Genomic DNA, 17281 nt, shown 5'->3' with positions numbered 1-17281 from the left:
GTTCACGCTTTAACCTTTAGACTTGATAGACCAGTGGCAGGCATGCTACTTTTTTATAAGCAGACAAGCTCGCGTAGCCTATGCAGCTGTAGGTGTTGGTGGTTTTTAGCCATAGGGTTGGCAGCCGGATGCCTTACTTACAGAAGCAGACAAGTCCGCGTAACCACTAGGCTGTTAACCTTGACTTTCTTCAATTCCGTAGGTTGCGTAGCAAGTATCACAACACTTTAGGACTTGGTGTAGGTTGTTCCGCGCTTGGCAGAGGTGAAGCTTATCGACTACGTAGCATGTCGGCAGTGGATAAAACTTCGTATATGCACGCTAGCTTGTTTAACCTTTCACAAGAATGTGCAGTTGTATAAGTCTAGCGCGGCTTTACTGCTCGAAGGGCAAGCCGTAGGCAGTCTTCCGGAATCCGTAGGCTACCTTAGTGCATTCGGTAGCAGCTTTAGGGTTCCAGGGCAGTCGTCTGTAGGGCGTACTGCATAATGTGCCCCCTCCGTCTCTAGGGCCCGGTTCCCCACGGATTAGGCCAAAGACCAAAAATCCTTAAGTTAGCTAAGCCTTGAAAAAGACTATTGTGGCTACTTCTAGGAATCCCGGCGCAAGCCATCGTGGATCTAGTTATACTAGGGCAGCCAGGCTCATCCACGTCTGGATATTCGGAGTGTAAAGTTTATCCTCCCGTCTTGGAGAGCTAACCCATATGGGTGTCGGGGAATTGGTTTACCCTCTCGCACTGGAGAGCATGGTTGGTCCCTCAGGGGGCGCAATTCCTGCGATGAGTCCCTAAGAAAGGCGCATTCTTCTTTTAAAGTGCAGGAATAATCAGTTGTTGTAAGCATGCAGCCGAGCCAAGTTGTGATTACTTCTGAATTTCTCATTGAAAAATGAGTGAAACGAACGAGAACTTAACTGTAAGGTAGGAACTGCATAACAACTGGATAGTCCTCAATTTGTGAGGTGGTGCCCGTCGAGCTATTTGAGTCTTCAGGCTTTGATGTAGCGGGAGGTCACACATGGTACTTCCTCATATTGTAGGCGTTCCACTGCTTTTTGATCTTTTTGTCGTTTCATGGTGGCGAAGATGTAATTACTCTTACCGCCTACTCTGTTGATCTTGTACCGGCCTTCCCAGATGGGATCCATCTTTTTGGAGCCTTCTCCGCTGGCAGTGATGAAGGTTTTTCTTATGACCAAATCTCCAGGCTGGAACTGCCGGATCTTGGCCCTTTTGTTGTAACTGGAGAGGAGCTGATGCTGGTAGGCTGCGATGCGAGTGATAGTCTATTCGCGCATCTCTTCTGCCAGATCTAAGCTTGTGGCCATCTCCTTTCGGTTGCTCGTCTTTTGGTTGTGCGATATGCCCATAGACATCCTTGGAGTTCGTTTGGCCATTTTCTTTTCTTATTGGTGAAGTAGTCGGTTGCCACGATCATCATGCTTTTGCCCCTAGTAGTCTGGCTGGTGATTAGCTAGGACTCGGAATGAATTGAAAGCTTTTTCACCACCAAGTTTTTTGTCATTCGAAGGTCTGTTAGTGGGGCTTCGTACTCTGCTTCGTTGTTAGATGCTTTGAAGCTTAGAGTGATCGCCTGCTTGGGCATTGAAACGTCTGGGGTGGCAAGAACCACGGCTGCTCACGTGCCTTTGTAGTTGGATGCGCCGTCGACATGCAAACGCCAGAAATCTCCACTGAGGGAGCAGGTGTGGCTAAAGTGTGCTCGGCTGCCTTCGGGGCATCGTTGGGCCGAGTTGTTACGTTCGTAAAAAAACTTGCATCTGCCAGGGTCTACGCCTTTATCGTCGCCGGTTTGGATTCGGCGGAATAGTGTGTCATGATGATGACTGCAGGTAACTGTAGAATACAGGTAGTCGGGCCCCCAGCTCTTCTCGCATGATGGTAGAGCTTATTGCTACTTTAGATACCGTCAAACATGCGAATAAGTCATCCGCTGCTTCTAGGGAGGTGATGTCGGGTACTTCTTCAAGTCTTTGAATGTGCATTGGCGAGCCTCCTCCCAAAGTGCATGCTTCTCTGCTAAAGCAAAAGAGTCTGCCAGAGTTAGATCTTCTTTCATGATCAATTTTCCGAATAGCGGGTGGTCTGCTGGAAGTCCTTTTTAGAAGGCTGCTTTAGCTATTAAGTCGTTGCATCCGACTATTTTTGCCTTCTCTACTTTGAACCTCCTCACATAGTCGCGAAGCGACTCCTTTGGGTTCTTCTTGACGTCGAACAAATGGTCAGACTTCTTTTTGATCGAGCGATAGGATGAATATTCTTTGGTGAAAACCAAAGAAAGTTTGTAGAAATTCCGGATGGATTGTGGCGGCAGGGTGTAGAACCAATCTTGCGCCTCGCCTTGTAGAGTGGTGGTGAATATCTTGCACATGAGATCATCGTTGTTTCGATAAAGGATCATTGCACTTTGGTAACGTTTTAAGTGTCTCTCCGGGTCTTCATCCCCTTTGAAAGATGTGAAATGTGGCATGCTGAACTCGCGTGGAGGCTCTGCCTGCTCGATCTCCTCCGTGAAGGGTGACCTGCTTATGTTGGTTATGTTCCGTCGTAGTGCCTCGTCGGTGACCTCGTTGCGTTGGAAATCATGCAATCGCTTGGTCAAGAGTCTCTCTACTTCTTCCTGAATTTGCCTTTGTTAGGGTAGCGGAGCTCTCGGCTGCCCCCAGTCATGACTTGCTGGTCTAGGCTGCTCTTCCATGTGTTTGGCTCGTCTATGTCGCGGATGCAGTGCATGTGATGCGTTCCTAGTAGGCGAGCGAGTTCTTCGCATGCTGCTGGTTGAACTTGAGCTGGATTGAGTGACTGCTTCTCTCCGTCTGTCGTGCTGCCTACTCTGATGTGAGGTGGAGGACGCTCCTTGTGGGCTTAGCTGCGAATAGACACTTTGCCCGGAAGGTTGTTCATGTTGACTATCGGAGTATAACCCCAACCGTGAATGTATGCTCCTCCGTGGGCCTAGTCGAGGGTGCATGCTCCTTCGCGCTCTAAGACGGGAATGTACACTGCCCAAACGTTCGGCTCGTGGCTGCTTGCCGGGACGCTGCTGGAAATGTCCGTCTGCCCTTGTCCTACTTCGGGATACCTCGTCCGGGGCACGTTGGATCCCAATGTGTTGCAAAAGTTGATTCACCAAGGTTGTATGTTGTGCAATGGCGCTCGTCAACTCTATGACTTGTCGAGACAAGTGTTGTTCGCCATTTGGATTGGAAGAGCTTGGAAGGAATGCGCCTCCTTGGGCAGTGAAAGGGTGGTAGACTTCGGGCGCGAGATTTGAGTTGGGAAATGTCAAACCCGCGAAAAAATGTGGTGAGAATGCCCCCGGTTCGATGGTAGGTCCGGATGGTTGAGATAGTCTTGGGCCGACTTGGGCTGCTTGGAAAGCCACTGGAGCAGGATAGGCAGTGAGAGTGGGCTGCTCGTCGGGAGCAGGCTGGGTCATGAAAACAGGCTGCTTGGCAGGAGCAGGCTGGGCCACGGGAATGGGCTGCTCGACGGAAGTAGGTTGGGCCATGGGAGTCGGCTGCTTGACGAAAGCAGGCTAGACCACGATAGTGGGCTGCTCGTCGGGAGCAGGTTGGGTCACGAGAACAGGCTGCTTGGCAGGAGCAGGCTGGGCCATGGGAGTGGGCTGCTTGATGGAAGCAGGCTGGACCACGGGAGTGGGCTGCTCGTCGGGAACAGGCTGGGTCACGAGAGCAAGCTGCTTGGCAGGAGCAGGCTGGGCCGCGAGAGCAAGTTGCTTGGCGGGAGCAAGCTGGGCCATGGGATTGGGCTGCTCGACGGAAGCAGGTTGGACCACGAGAGTGGGCTGCTCGTCGGGAGCAGGCTGGACAACGGGAGTGGGCTGCTCGTCGGGAGCAGGCTGGGTCACGAGAGCAGGCTGGGCCACGGGAGTGGGCTGTTCAACGAAAGCAGGCTGCTCAATGCGCGGTGCATGTGAATGCGAGGCTTGGGCTTGGGTCCACGTAAACTTGGATGGCACGGCTTGGGTCGTGGTCTTGGTACCGTGAGCCTTGGATGGCACGGCTCGGGCCGTGGTGAAAGCTTCATGGACCTCACCACGAATGGCTACCGAAGTAGCCACTGCGGTGGTTCCCATGGTGACCGTGGTGAAGACACCATGGACCTCGCCGTGGGTGGCTACCGAGGTAGCCACCGCGGTGGTTCCCATGGTGGAAACTCGTGGTGGTGATGCCGCTCCCCTTATTGTCGCATTTTGCCTCATGGATCTCCGCAATCCCATTTCTTGTATATTAGAATTTTCATTTGTGGAATTTTCTAAATTTCTAGCCATTATATTTTGCTTATACGTTTTATTAAAGAACCTTTGCAAGTAAAAAATTCTAATAATAAGAACGTATGAAAAATATTCAAATGGACTAAAAAATAAATAAAAAACCTTTTTGTGCGAGAGTCTTCTACGAGTATGGATTTCAACTCTCAATGAAAGCACTAATTTGTGGATGCAAATTTCTTCCTCCTCGATCTTGGACGATTTTGCACCTACAAAACAATTAACACCTTAGGTTAAGGCCAAGAGCCTCACGCGCCCACGATGAATGGGTGGGGCTTTGGCCGAAGAACCTCCGATGCCAAAGTTAGAATTTAGAGAGAAAGAGTGTTTAGAGAATTTTGGGATTTTTGCCAAAGTGTTGGAATTGATTTTTTGATGAGAATAGGTGCCTATTTATAGAGTTAGGAGGTGGCTAGGGTTTTTAGGTTTAATTTAGGTTTAATTAGCCAATTTATTTGGCTATTTAAACATAAAATGAATGTTTTGGTGGTTTTTGGAATTAATTGGCTAGTTAATTAGGGTAATTAAAAAGGGAAAATGGTGGAAAAGGTAGAGAATATGATAGGCTCTTTTTGGATGGGAATGGCCGGACCTTGGTGTGATTTTGGGGTGATTTGGTGATGTAAATAGCCTTTAATATATTGATTATATTAATTGGTTGAGGATGTTATGGAATGTTTGAAATAAATGGCTAATTGAATAAGGAAAAAATGAGGTAAAAACATATATGAAATAGGTTTTGAATTGTTACCCATTTTGGGTACTCCTGACTTGGTTGATGGATGATTCTCCATTGCTCGCGTGTAGGAGACCCGGTATGCCTCGAGGGTATTTTTGTCCTATTTTGTCCAAAAATCCACGTGTCGCCTAGTGAATATTTTTGGCTCCACAACAGTGAATCAGAATATAAAACCCAAGCCTTTTTCATTTAAATTTTTTTTTAATCGAAACAGAGTTGATTTGCTAGAGAGAAAGTGAGGTTCATTTGGCAAGAAACTCACTAAAGCATGTAATAATCGAATGGATAATTATCATCAAACATGTTTTTATTTGTCTTTGCAATGCGTTGTCATTATTTACATCAAACATTGATACAACACCGAAATATTATAGTTTCAGCCCATTGTTAGAACACAACTTTCACAGAACAATATGACACCAAAATACAATATTGATTAACAAAGGTTAAATCACCGGTGAAAGTTTAAAAAAACATAGTTAAAAAAATTGCATAATTACCAGTACTTGGAAGAATATAAGTTAGCTTATACACCAAAGTTATATGTATCATAAAACACAACACCAACAATAATTAGAAGAAAACACACTTATTCCAAACAGAAGACATTGTTTGACAATCACCAGACAATGTTGTTTGACAACGAAAGCAAACGAAATGCCTGACCATTGAAAAAAATTGTCATTGTCAATGTTCTTGATCTTTAATTAAAAAAATACAAATTTTAACAAAGGTAATTGAATCACACACTTCAATTTAGTATTACATCATGTATTAAAAGTAAATATATGGTTGAATTCATAATTAAGCTTTAATTAATAACAAAAGCTTTTAAATCTTTGTAAAAGCTTTAAACGATATTAAACACTGTGCTCTTTAAACGCTTTTTTTCAATGGACTATTTCATTATCTAAATCTTACACCCAAGCAGTTTAAATTAGTTCAACAAAAAGAAAGCCAACTCTTCGTTTCAAATTTTCAATCAACTATTTTGCTACCTAAATCTTACCCTGAAGGACTTTAAAGGTTGAAAAGATGCGTAAGCTGTGATGATCCCAGCATAAAGACACCCTGCAAAGGAAACAGATGAACAAAGGAAAAAAACCAAACGATGAGTAATAAAACTCACAGACCAAATTTCTTAAACACATCACAAATCACCATGTAAGTCCCAAAAAAATTCTCTCACACGCTTCTATCTTGCCTCTATTTTCTCACCCCAAGTTGTAAATCATTTTTGCACCCTTGCTAACTCAATTTTATCTCACCTTAAAACTTTATATCTATGCTGCAACCCGACGGTCTTAACATTGTATTTAAAAGAAGGAATTCCTTACATAAGTACGGTGCAGAAATTTGAAAGGTAGAACACAATCCAATTGAAAATTTGTGTAATAAAAATCGAAACCGAAAAAACTCATCATGTCTCTCATCAACCCAAATCCCCAAAGCCAATTCATGGTCCGAAGAACTATAGGGCTTATTACATTATAGAGAAAATGGACTTCCACTTATTTCATTGTGTGCTCACCCCCCTTTGCGGTATCAAATATCATCGCACAGATGACAGGTTTCTTTCAAAACCCCATTCACCCCTTTCTGAAAGCACAAACCTATAACATAAATTGACAAAGCATTTTACCCAATCCAATTGAATTCCTGATTACAACACATAACATAAACTGATAAACCATTTTATCCAAATAACCATTTAGTTTTTAACATTTAAAACCGAACAGAACGAAAGGTATATATTTGGAAAAAAAATAGAGTGCTTGAGCATTTAAATCTCACTCTTAACACTTTTAAAATGCAGTGGTCCAGATGCAAAGAAAAACTGCAAAACAGAAATCCAGGCACAAAAAGTTTCACAATCTTTATAATAATTAATCAAGAAGCCAAATGAGAAATCAAATGAGTGTGCACAAATCTAATTCTACATGGTAATCCCACTTGCTTCATTGTCAACAGTACATGCATTAGAGGTCTTTGCTATTTACTGATTTAGCATATGTGGTCTATATGCAGTCTAGGCCTGGCAAACGGGTCGTGTCAGTCGTGTTCGTGTCGTTTTCGTGTAACACCTGTTATCTTAACGGGTCGTGTCGTGTCACACCCGTTATCTTAACGGGTCCTTAACAGGTCGTGTCACTTTACCCAACGGGTAAAGTGACCCGACCCGTTATGACCCGTTAAGAAAAATATATATTTTTTCTTAAATTTGCACATACCATACATTGCCACATAAATATTACTTCAAAACATTAAAAAACATTTGTCGTTTAAGTACTACATCTACACTCGAAAATAAGAGCCTAATAAAAAAATAATACATACACTACTAATCTATTACAAATTTTAAATGTACAAGGATATGCAAAATGAAACAGTTTTTGTTTTCAAGGTTTTGAAATCTTTCTCAAAAGTTTAAACCTCAATTTACAAAATCCTCGATTTACATCGATTTACAAAATCCTTCAAGAGTTATGTAGATGATGTTTTCAGTAAGGTTTTCCACGTCATAACTATCTTCTGCATAAACTAAGCATAGAAAAACCAAACATTAAAAATCATTCAAATTATGAGAAGTTTACCAAAATAATTATGAAAAAAAATAAAACAATAGTACTATACCATACTTTTATTAAGTATAAACATAAGATTTTGTGGTATCCACTAGTGTAAATATTTTAAATTGAAGATCGAATTCAATCATTGTATTCATATAAGGTCAAGGAGTGTAGTTGTAAAAAATCATCAAAATCGGAGTTAAATTAACCGTTAAATCGTGATTTTTCGTTTATAACCGTCGAAACGTTTTGTCCCGTTACGTGCTCTTTGAATGTTTGTTTTTTACAATTTTTGGCGTATGTGATCTCGAAATATATACAAACATGTTTGACGGTTGGATCATTGAAACTAGTTTCGTAGAATGAGTATCCCATCAAAACAATAGATTCACTAATACTTAAGAGTTTATTCATACTTTTATTAAGTATAACATAAGATTTTGTGGTTTCCACTAGTGTAAATATTTTAAATTGAAGATCGAATTCAATCATTGTATTCATCTAGGGTCAAGGAGTGTAGCTGTAAAAAATCATCAAAATCGGAGTTAAAATGACCGTTAAATCGTGATTTTTCATTTATAACCGTCGAAAAGTTTTGTCCCGTTACTTGATCTCTGAATGTTTGTTTTTTGCAACTTTTGGCGTATGCAATCTCAAAGTATATATAAACATGTTTGACGGTTGGATCATTGAAACTAGTTTCGTAGAATGAGTATCCCATCAAAACAATAGATTCACTAATACTTAATAGTTTATTCATACTTGTATTAAGTATAATATAAGATTTTGTGGTATCCACTAGTGTAAATATTTTAAATTGAAGATCGAATTCAATCATTGTATTCATATAGGGTCAAGGAGTGTGGTTGTAAAAAAACATCAAAATCGGAGTTACAATGACCGTTAAATCGTGATTTTTCGTTTATAACCGTCGAAAAGTTTTGTCCCGTTAATTGATCTCTGAATGTTTGTTTTTTTGTAATTTTTGACGTATGCAATCTCGAAGTATATACAAACATGTTTGACGGTTGGATCTTTGAAACTAGTTTCGTAGAATGAGTATCCCATCAAAACAATAGATTCACTAATACTTTTATTAAGTATAACATAAGATTTTGTGGTATCCACTAGTGTAAATATTTTAAATTGAAGATCGAATTTAATCATTGTATTCATATAAGGTCAAGGAGTGTAGTTGTAAAAAATCATCAAAATCGGAGTTAAATTAACCGTTAAATCATGATTTTTCGTTTATAACCGTCGAAAAGTTTTGTCCCGTTACTTGCTCTCTGAATGTTTTTTTTTTGCAATTTTTGGCGTATGCGATCTCGAAATATATACAAACATGTTTGACGGTTGGATCATTGAAACTAGTTTCGTAGAATGAGTATCCCATTAAAACAATAGATTCACTAATACTTAAGAGTTTATTTATACTTTTATTAAGTATAACATAAGATTTTGTGGTATCCACTAGTGTAAATATTTTAAATTGAAGATCGAATTCAATCATTGTATTGATATAGGGTCAAGGAGTGTAGTTGTAAAAAATCATCAAAATCGGAGTTAAAATGACCGTTAAATCGTGATTTTTCGTTTATAACCGTCGAAAAGTTTTGTCCGGTTACTTGATCTCTGAATGTTTGTTTTTTGTAATTTTTGGCGTATGCGATCTCGAAGTATATACAAACATGTTTGACGGTTGGATCATTGAAACTAGTTTCGTAGAATGAGTATCCCATCAAAACAATAGATTCACTAATACTTACTAGTTTATTCATACTTTTATTAAGTATAATATAAGATTTTATGGTATCCACTAGTGTAAATATTTTAAATTGAATATCGAATTCAATCATTGTATTCATATAAGGTCAAGGAGTGTAGCTGCAAAAAATCATCAAAATCAGAGTTAAAATGACCGTTAAATCGTGATTTTTCTTTTTATAACCGTCGAAAAGTTTTGTCCCGTTAATTGATCTCTGAATGTTTGTTTTTTGTAAGTTTTGACGTATGCGATCTCGAAGTATATACAAACATGTTTGACGGTTGGATCATTGAAACTAGTTTCGTAGAATGAGTATCCCATCAAAACAATAGATTCACTAATACTTACTAGTTTATTCATACTTTTATTAAGTATAATATAAGATTTTGTGGTATCCACTAGTGTAAATATTTTAAATTGAATATCGAATTCAATCATTGTATTCATATAAGGTCAAGGAGTGTAGCTGCAAAAAAATCATCAAAATCAGAGTTAAAATGACCGTTAAATCGTGATTTTTCTTTTTATAACCGTCGAAAAGTTTTGTCCAGTTAATTGATCTCTGAATGTTTGTTTTTTGTAATTTTTGACGTATGCGATCTCGAAGTATATACAAACATGTTTGACGGTTGGATCTTTGAAACTAGTTTCGTAGAATGAGTATCCCATCAAAACAATAGATTCACTAATACTTAATAGTTTATTCATACTTTTATTAAGTATAACATAAGATTTTGTGGTATCCACTAGTGTAAATGTTTTAAATTGAAGATCGAATTCATTACTTGTATTCATATAGGGTCAAGGAGTGTAGTTGTAAAAAATCATCAAAATCGGAGTTAAAATAACCGTTAAATCATGATTTTTCGTTTATAACCGTCGAAAACTTTTGTCCCATTACTTGATCTCTGAATGTTTGTTTTTTGCAATTTTTGGCGTATGCGATCTCGATGTATATACAAACATGTTTGACGGTTGGATCATTGAAAATAGTTTTGTAGAATGAGTATCCCATCAAAACAATGGATTCACTAATACTTAAGAGTTTATTCATACTTTTATTAAGTATAACATAAGATTTTGTGGTATCCACTAGTGTAAATATTTTAAATTGAAGATCGAATTCAATCATTGTATTCATATAGGGTCAAGGAGTGTGGTTGTAAAAAATCATCAAAATCGGAGTTAAAATGACTGTTAAATCGTGATTTTTCGTTTATAACCGTCGAAAAGTTTTGTCCTGTTACTTGCTCTCTGAATGTTTATTTTTTGCAATTTTTGGCGTATGCGATCTCGAAGTATATAAAAACATGTTTGACGGTTGGATCGTTGAAATTAGTTTCGTATAATTCATATCCCATGAAGTTCAATGGTGTGTGTGTGTATATATATATTTATTTATTAAGTAGATTTAAATCTATTTATTTTGTATGTATAATTATTATAGTTTTTAGGGGTATAAAATTTAATATATATATATATATATATATATAATTATTATAGTCAATATTTTGGGTATAATTATTATAGTATATATAATTATTATAATTATTATAGTTAATTTAATATATATATAATTATTATAGTTTTTAGGGGTATAAAATTGTTAAATTAATATATATATATATATAATTATTATAGTATTTTTTTAGGGTTATAAATTATTAAATTAATATTCTGCTTATCGTGTATCGTGTTACCCACGTGTATACCCGAACAAACCCGTTATCTTAACAGGTGCTTATCGGGTTACCCGATAACGACCCGTTTCGTTATCGTGTCGACCCGAACACCTGTTATTTTCGTGTCGTGTCGTGTCGGGTTATCGGATCGTGTCAGGAATTGCCAGGCCTAATGCAGTCACATTCATATGAAGCAAACTGAGGGAAAGTGAGAGTGAGAGATTATAAAACACAATACAGCAAGCAAACCTTGGTGGAGCTTTAATCTGATTGGTTAAGATAGTCGATTGTAATCCATAGTTGGTAATAGAAACATATTCTCATGTTACTTAAGCGACAAAAAGCACGAACTCATTAAATCATAACAAAAAGCACTAATATACACAAAAGTGGGAAAAAAATTATACCTTTTTATTGAACAGAAAGGTTCATTTCCCTGTATCGAGCTTGTAGAAAAGTTGGAACTGCATGAGTACATGCTACAGGGCAGAATACGTATAGAGTGCTGGAACTACACTAATATACACAAATGTGAATATATTGAGTGAACTTAATTAAAAATTTAGAATTTAACTAATACATAAAATCACAAACCTCAACCATGAAAGTTCCACAATCTCCTTTTCTTTCCCAATCTTACTCAGATACCCAAAACAATCTGATACTAAAATTAGTTAAAAAATATATTCAACTAATTGAAATATTATACAATAGTGAAGTTCACAGATTAATTGGAACACATCTTTGCAAGTCATTAAGATTATGGAAACCTAATTGTTGATACGTTATTAAAAAATATGCATAGAGTGCTGGAACACACAAAAGTAATCACTTGCAAAAAAATACTCAAATTTTATCAAAATCAGCGAAGAGCGGGAGAAACCAAGAAAACGAAGAAAGAAAAACGAACAGAGAAAAATGAAAAAGTGAGGCAAAGAAACTAAAGAAAAGTAGAAAGACATTCTGCCGATGATCAACACGTGTCCAATGTGGACAAAACTGGCATTTTCCCACTCTAAAAACCACAGAGAAGAACAACAGAAGACAATTACAGGGGCAAATTCGTCTACCCACTGGTCATCCACAGTACCACGTGGTTGGGTTTTAGTGTATATATATATATATATATAGAGGTAAGGGTACAAGATTACCAACTAAAGCATTTATATATATATATATATATATGTATGTACAGGGAGCTTAAGGGGAGGGATCCCCATTTTTTTTTAAAAAATGGGGACACGCTCCCCACCGTTAGATTGACTTTAATGAAATTGTGTGGTTGAGATTAAAACACAGGCCATAGAATCTCAACCACAGGATTTCATTTAATTCAAATCCAACGGTGGGGAGCGTGTCCCCATTTTTTTGAAAAAATGGGGATCCCTCCCCTTAAGCAATTCCTATGTATGTATATGTATATAGAGGTAAAGGTACGGCATGCTAAAGCTGAACACAGCACGTGAACTGAGCAAAGGAGATGGTTAAAGTAATGTGGTTTGAATAACATAAAAAGTTCAAATAAAGTTCAAACGTGCTGGGTTCAATGAACCCATTATTATCAACCAAGTTTGCTCAAAAAAATCTGCAAGGAAGAGAGAAGAGGAAAAGCCAACATAAAATCCCAAGTAGCAGGAGCGCAAAACAAAAGGAAAACAACATGAGTCCTACTCCGGTTTGCTGCAAAAGTGGAGCAGGGAAGCAATCGAATTCAAAATTCCTTCTTCTGCAGATTTGTTCAATACTTCAGCACGCTCAATATCTGGGAGAAGCCCTTCATTCGCATCGATCCGGGACTGACGAAGTTCTACATCCAATTTCTTCTGTCGCTCAATTGAAGCTTTAAGGTCACTCACTCGACGCTTAACAGCAAGTCTTCCAGAATCATATTGTTGACGAAGAACACGAGCAACCTCCTCTGCTTCCTTAACAGGCAATTCTTCGGCTTCAATTTTCTTAAGCTCCTGAATTGAATTGGTTAACTCTAACTCCAAGGCCTTCTTAGTTGACAAACACTCATCATGTCGATTAAACAAATCACGAATCTGATTACCTTGATCAATAATCCCAGTATTATCAGAAATCTGCGAAGCACATACAAAAACATGGCAAACAGTTTTGACAAACCACTCAAGCTCTGTTCGACCAGATTCCAAAAGATTAATAATGGGACGTAAAACATCAAACACCAGGTTCACTTCCTCACGACAGCCAAGAATTTCTATAGGAGAGTTGCAAGAGGAAAGTCTGACAAAAATATTCTCTACTTCACCAATAATATATCCTTGCCTAAGATTGCTCACCTCCGGGCCGAACAAAGCATGGATGGATGTTTTCACTTCTTGCAAAGATGAGGGGACAACTCCATCAGACACATAAGCAGCTGACTTCTCCCCGTAAGGCTGGTTCATCACCTTTGCATGCAAAGATGGTGCACTCAAATTTTTAGACATCACTTCCAGAGTAAAATTACCTGTATCAGCAGCAACTACAGTTCCAATATCCACACCATTAAGATCATCAGGTTTCTCATAACGAGCACGCTTAAAATTCACATCACGGCTACTCCCTAAAGAAGACCCTGATGAAGAAAACTCCGGGATAGCCTTGCATTTCTTGTAAGCCGTTGTATTCCTATTTTTAGAAAGGCCAGAACTCTGACCAACTGGTTGCAAGCTAGGAGACTTCTCAATTCCCATCTCAGAAAGCAAAATTTCTTTTCTTAGACCAGGGGATATATCTCTCAGAACTGACACACTAAAAATTGTCTTCTTATTAAGGGGACGTTTATTGAAGATAGCATAAATGTCGGCCAAAGAAGTCCCAAGGTATGTTGCACAAGAGGTCCTCCACCACTTGCAATACCAATAGGTACAGATTCCTTGATGTGTTGAACATGGAACATAAAAAAAAAGATCCGGTGTTCCTTTTAAGAAGCACAGCCTGCGCTTCGAACATATCCTCAGCACTGCAATTTAGTCTACTAGAAACACCAAATGCTAATTTGTTCGCGGGAACTCCTTGATCAAAACCAAATTGACGAGCAAACCTATTAGGAAAATATGGTTCTATCCAAGAGTGTTCATCAATTCTGACAGGAAGCTTTGCAGTGCGAACACAAACCAAAAATTCAAAATAATCATCAGAAAGGTCTTCATTATCCATCAAAGAACAACCTTTCTCTTCCACAAAAACAGTTGGACGATAAATAACAGATTTGTCGCTCCGAAAGATAAACCTCGCATGAGATATACTGACCTCCCTGGGTTCAATACCCGCATATCTTGCTAATTGAGGATAACCCTTAGGAAAATCACTATCAGGACGAGATCGGTATAAATGTGGAAAATGCTCCCCTAACCAACTGACAATATAGTGAACCGGCATGGAAATATATGTAAAACCAGGGCCCCTCGGACAAGAAACGATATCCCCAAGGCCATGATAAATATAGCCAAGAACGGTCGGTGCAATAAAGACTTTAGAGCCCTGTGCCAGCAAACAAGCCATAAGAAAAGTCTCGGGTCTCACTCTGCCGCCCTTTGAAGGCAAAACAAATCTACAAAGCCAGAATGCCAAAAATGCAGCCAAGGCCCCTTCTTTTGTGACTTCCAACATGTTTCTTTGGGCCTTAAAGATCTTTTGCTCATTTGGGGACATCCGCTGATTTTTCTCACCATAACCCCTGTACATTATTTTTCCTCGATAAAAATGGTCCAACCATTGATTCCAAAACATTTGTTTCTGCCCATAAAATTTGCACAATTGCGAATGAATTCTCAGAAGTTCTGGAAGAGTAGACGGGTAAGCTTCTTTCCTGCACAGATCATGATTTGGAGGAATAAACTCTTCATAAGGAGCACCGAGAATTGGTAGACCACCTATCACCTTCAAGTCATACAATGAAATACTCATTTCCCCATTTCCCTGGTGGAAGGTGTTGGTTAAGGGACCCCATAACTCACAAAAAGCTTTCCATACGTTAGAAGAGTATCTAAAAGGATAACGAGACACTGCCACAACACCATAAATATCCGCTTGACGCAGCACACTTGCATAAGTCCGTAAAGTAGTCTTTGTCCACTCCAGCACACCAACCTGAAAAGTAGCACAACCTGTGACTTTGACATCCGAACCCCAATTTGTCTTCTCTCGAATCATTATGTGCAGAAGCGGAAAAAAATTAGCGTCAACCTTAAACTTGGCGTCTCCGTCAGCCTCATTATTCACTTTCATCAAAGTATAGGCCTGAAATAAGTTGCCTTGATTCCGACCAACTTTGATACCACCATCTTCCGGAGTAAAATCAAGATGACCAGAGTTCACTTTGGAAGGGAGAAACCAAATAGGAGGATCACTGAAAGAAAAATTGTAGTTAAGTGAAGCCAATGGAGAAGAACGCATGTACTCTAGACCCGTGGCAAACTCTTTCCTGGCCTTATCAACAGCTCGCTGGGTACAAACTTGGCCATCTGCATTCATTCCCTGAAATATATATAATGTAGCAATGGTCAAAACCTCAGTATACAATGCAATCATATCAAGCCTTATACGCTCAAATAATTTCATGCATAAGGCTTGAGGGGGCAATCTGTTGAACAACAAAAATACACAACAAACAAAATAGAGTCCATACAAATTGGGTCAAATTACAAGGCAAAACAAAAATGTAATCCAGCCCAAAAAAAAATGAGGATGGGCTTTACATGAATTTCTTTTTACAAAAGGGGGAAGAAACTGTGCAAAACAGGGTCTCCTAATTTTTTGCAAAGTATGAAAAAAAACTGCATAGTTAGTGGGAGAAGTTAAGGGAAAGTGACAGGAGGTCATGGTCTCCATCTCCCCCCACGTAAAAAAAAATTCTAGAGCTTTCTTGGGATGCCTATAAATAGGCATCAGCCACAGCAAGAGAGGAGACAAACAAAAAAAAAAGGGGAAACTCTGCAGAAAATAGAGAAACTTTAAGAGAAAATACCAAAAGCAACGAACTGCTGCCAAAAAAAGAGAACGAGTTCAACCATTCGTGCTTTCAAGCCAAGATCCAAAGAAGAACATTCACCACCAGGTATGAAACAAAGCCCTGTTAAAATTATTCTTCTCTTGTTTGATGTTATATTGCAGAAAAAAGCAGGGTAATATGTGTGTGTGTGTGTGTATATATACAAAAGACAGAGAAGGACACAAAAGAAGAAGCAACACAAAAAAAAATACATGGCAGTCGAAGACCACCAGGCAATGGTCCACAACATTCCCCTTTGCTCGGCAATGGTCCACAACGCAAAAAAAAAAGGAGAAGGACAAATCATGTTTTCTCTAATCCTTCTTTTAGCCATCTTTTGGCTTTTTTATCTTTGCTCGGATGGAGGTGGAGACTTTGAACGACACAACTCCCCACTAACTGCAGCAGAAATAATCTCCAAGAATCCCATGAATTTCTTCGGGGTGGCCTAGACCACCCCGTGAAGTTTTAACCGAGTCTAAATGGTCTATACCCCCCACTGGACTGACAAGTGCAACTTCAAAATCCCAAGCTCATTTTCTGTAAAGAAAGACAGCAAGGAAGCAACATATACCGAGATACAACTCAAGGGGTAAGAAATTGTTCTGTTTGGTGCTACTCACGGGTACAAGACATGGAGACATAAAGAAATTTATCGCAGTTTAGAGCTTCACTTCACTCCAAATACATAAACAAATCCAGAACATAAAGAAAACGAAAATGGGTAACTTGCTTGACACCCTCTGCCCTGTTCGTTTCGAGTCTTCAATCCACAAAAAAGAAAAGCACAAGTGGCAAGAAACAAAAGAATGATGTAGCAAAAAAAAAATGAAAGTTCCGTGACCTGCACAAAATGGGGAATCTACAATTTAGGGGGGAAAGAGGATAAATTGGAACAATTCAAAAAGAGATAGAACTCCAGTCTTACCCATCTTCGTTTGGAAATCAACGGCTGACAAACCCAAAAGGAATTTAAAAAACATGGCGAAATCAACGGGAGCCCAAATAATGCTGAACTGCCTTCGGTTTCTGATGGAAGAGCACCGTGTGTTGGAACTAAAAAAAAAGGATTTGTAAAGCCATCTCGCAAGGCAAGAGAAAAGGGCGAATAAAGCTGCACCTCACATGGAAAAGAAGAGAGGGTATTGAAATTGGGAATCTACATTGCACCTCACGTGGAAAAGAAGAGAGGGTATTGAAATTTGAA

General features: G+C 39.0%; 1 long non-coding RNA gene across 1 annotated transcript in view; it reads right to left on the bottom strand.

The window, feature by feature from the left end:
* The window catches only part of LOC114822022 (uncharacterized), a 49392-nt gene extending 37459 nt beyond the window's left edge, over positions 1-11933 (bottom strand). Inside the window, exons 1-3 of the long non-coding RNA XR_011574221.1 lie at positions 11670-11933; positions 11483-11586; positions 6065-6892 (exon numbers count right to left, since the gene is read on the bottom strand). This is a non-coding gene — a long non-coding RNA (uncharacterized lncRNA). The remainder of the gene's footprint in view (positions 1-6064; positions 6893-11482; positions 11587-11669) is intronic.
* Between the last annotated feature and the right edge of the window lie 5348 nt (positions 11934-17281).

This window comes from Malus domestica, chromosome 02, assembly GCF_042453785.1.
Source record: "Malus domestica chromosome 02, GDT2T_hap1".
Classification (NCBI taxonomy): Eukaryota; Viridiplantae; Streptophyta; class Magnoliopsida; order Rosales; family Rosaceae; genus Malus; species Malus domestica.
The sequence above is the reverse complement of the archived record's forward strand: the minus strand, read 5'-3'. Positions and strand labels throughout refer to the sequence as shown.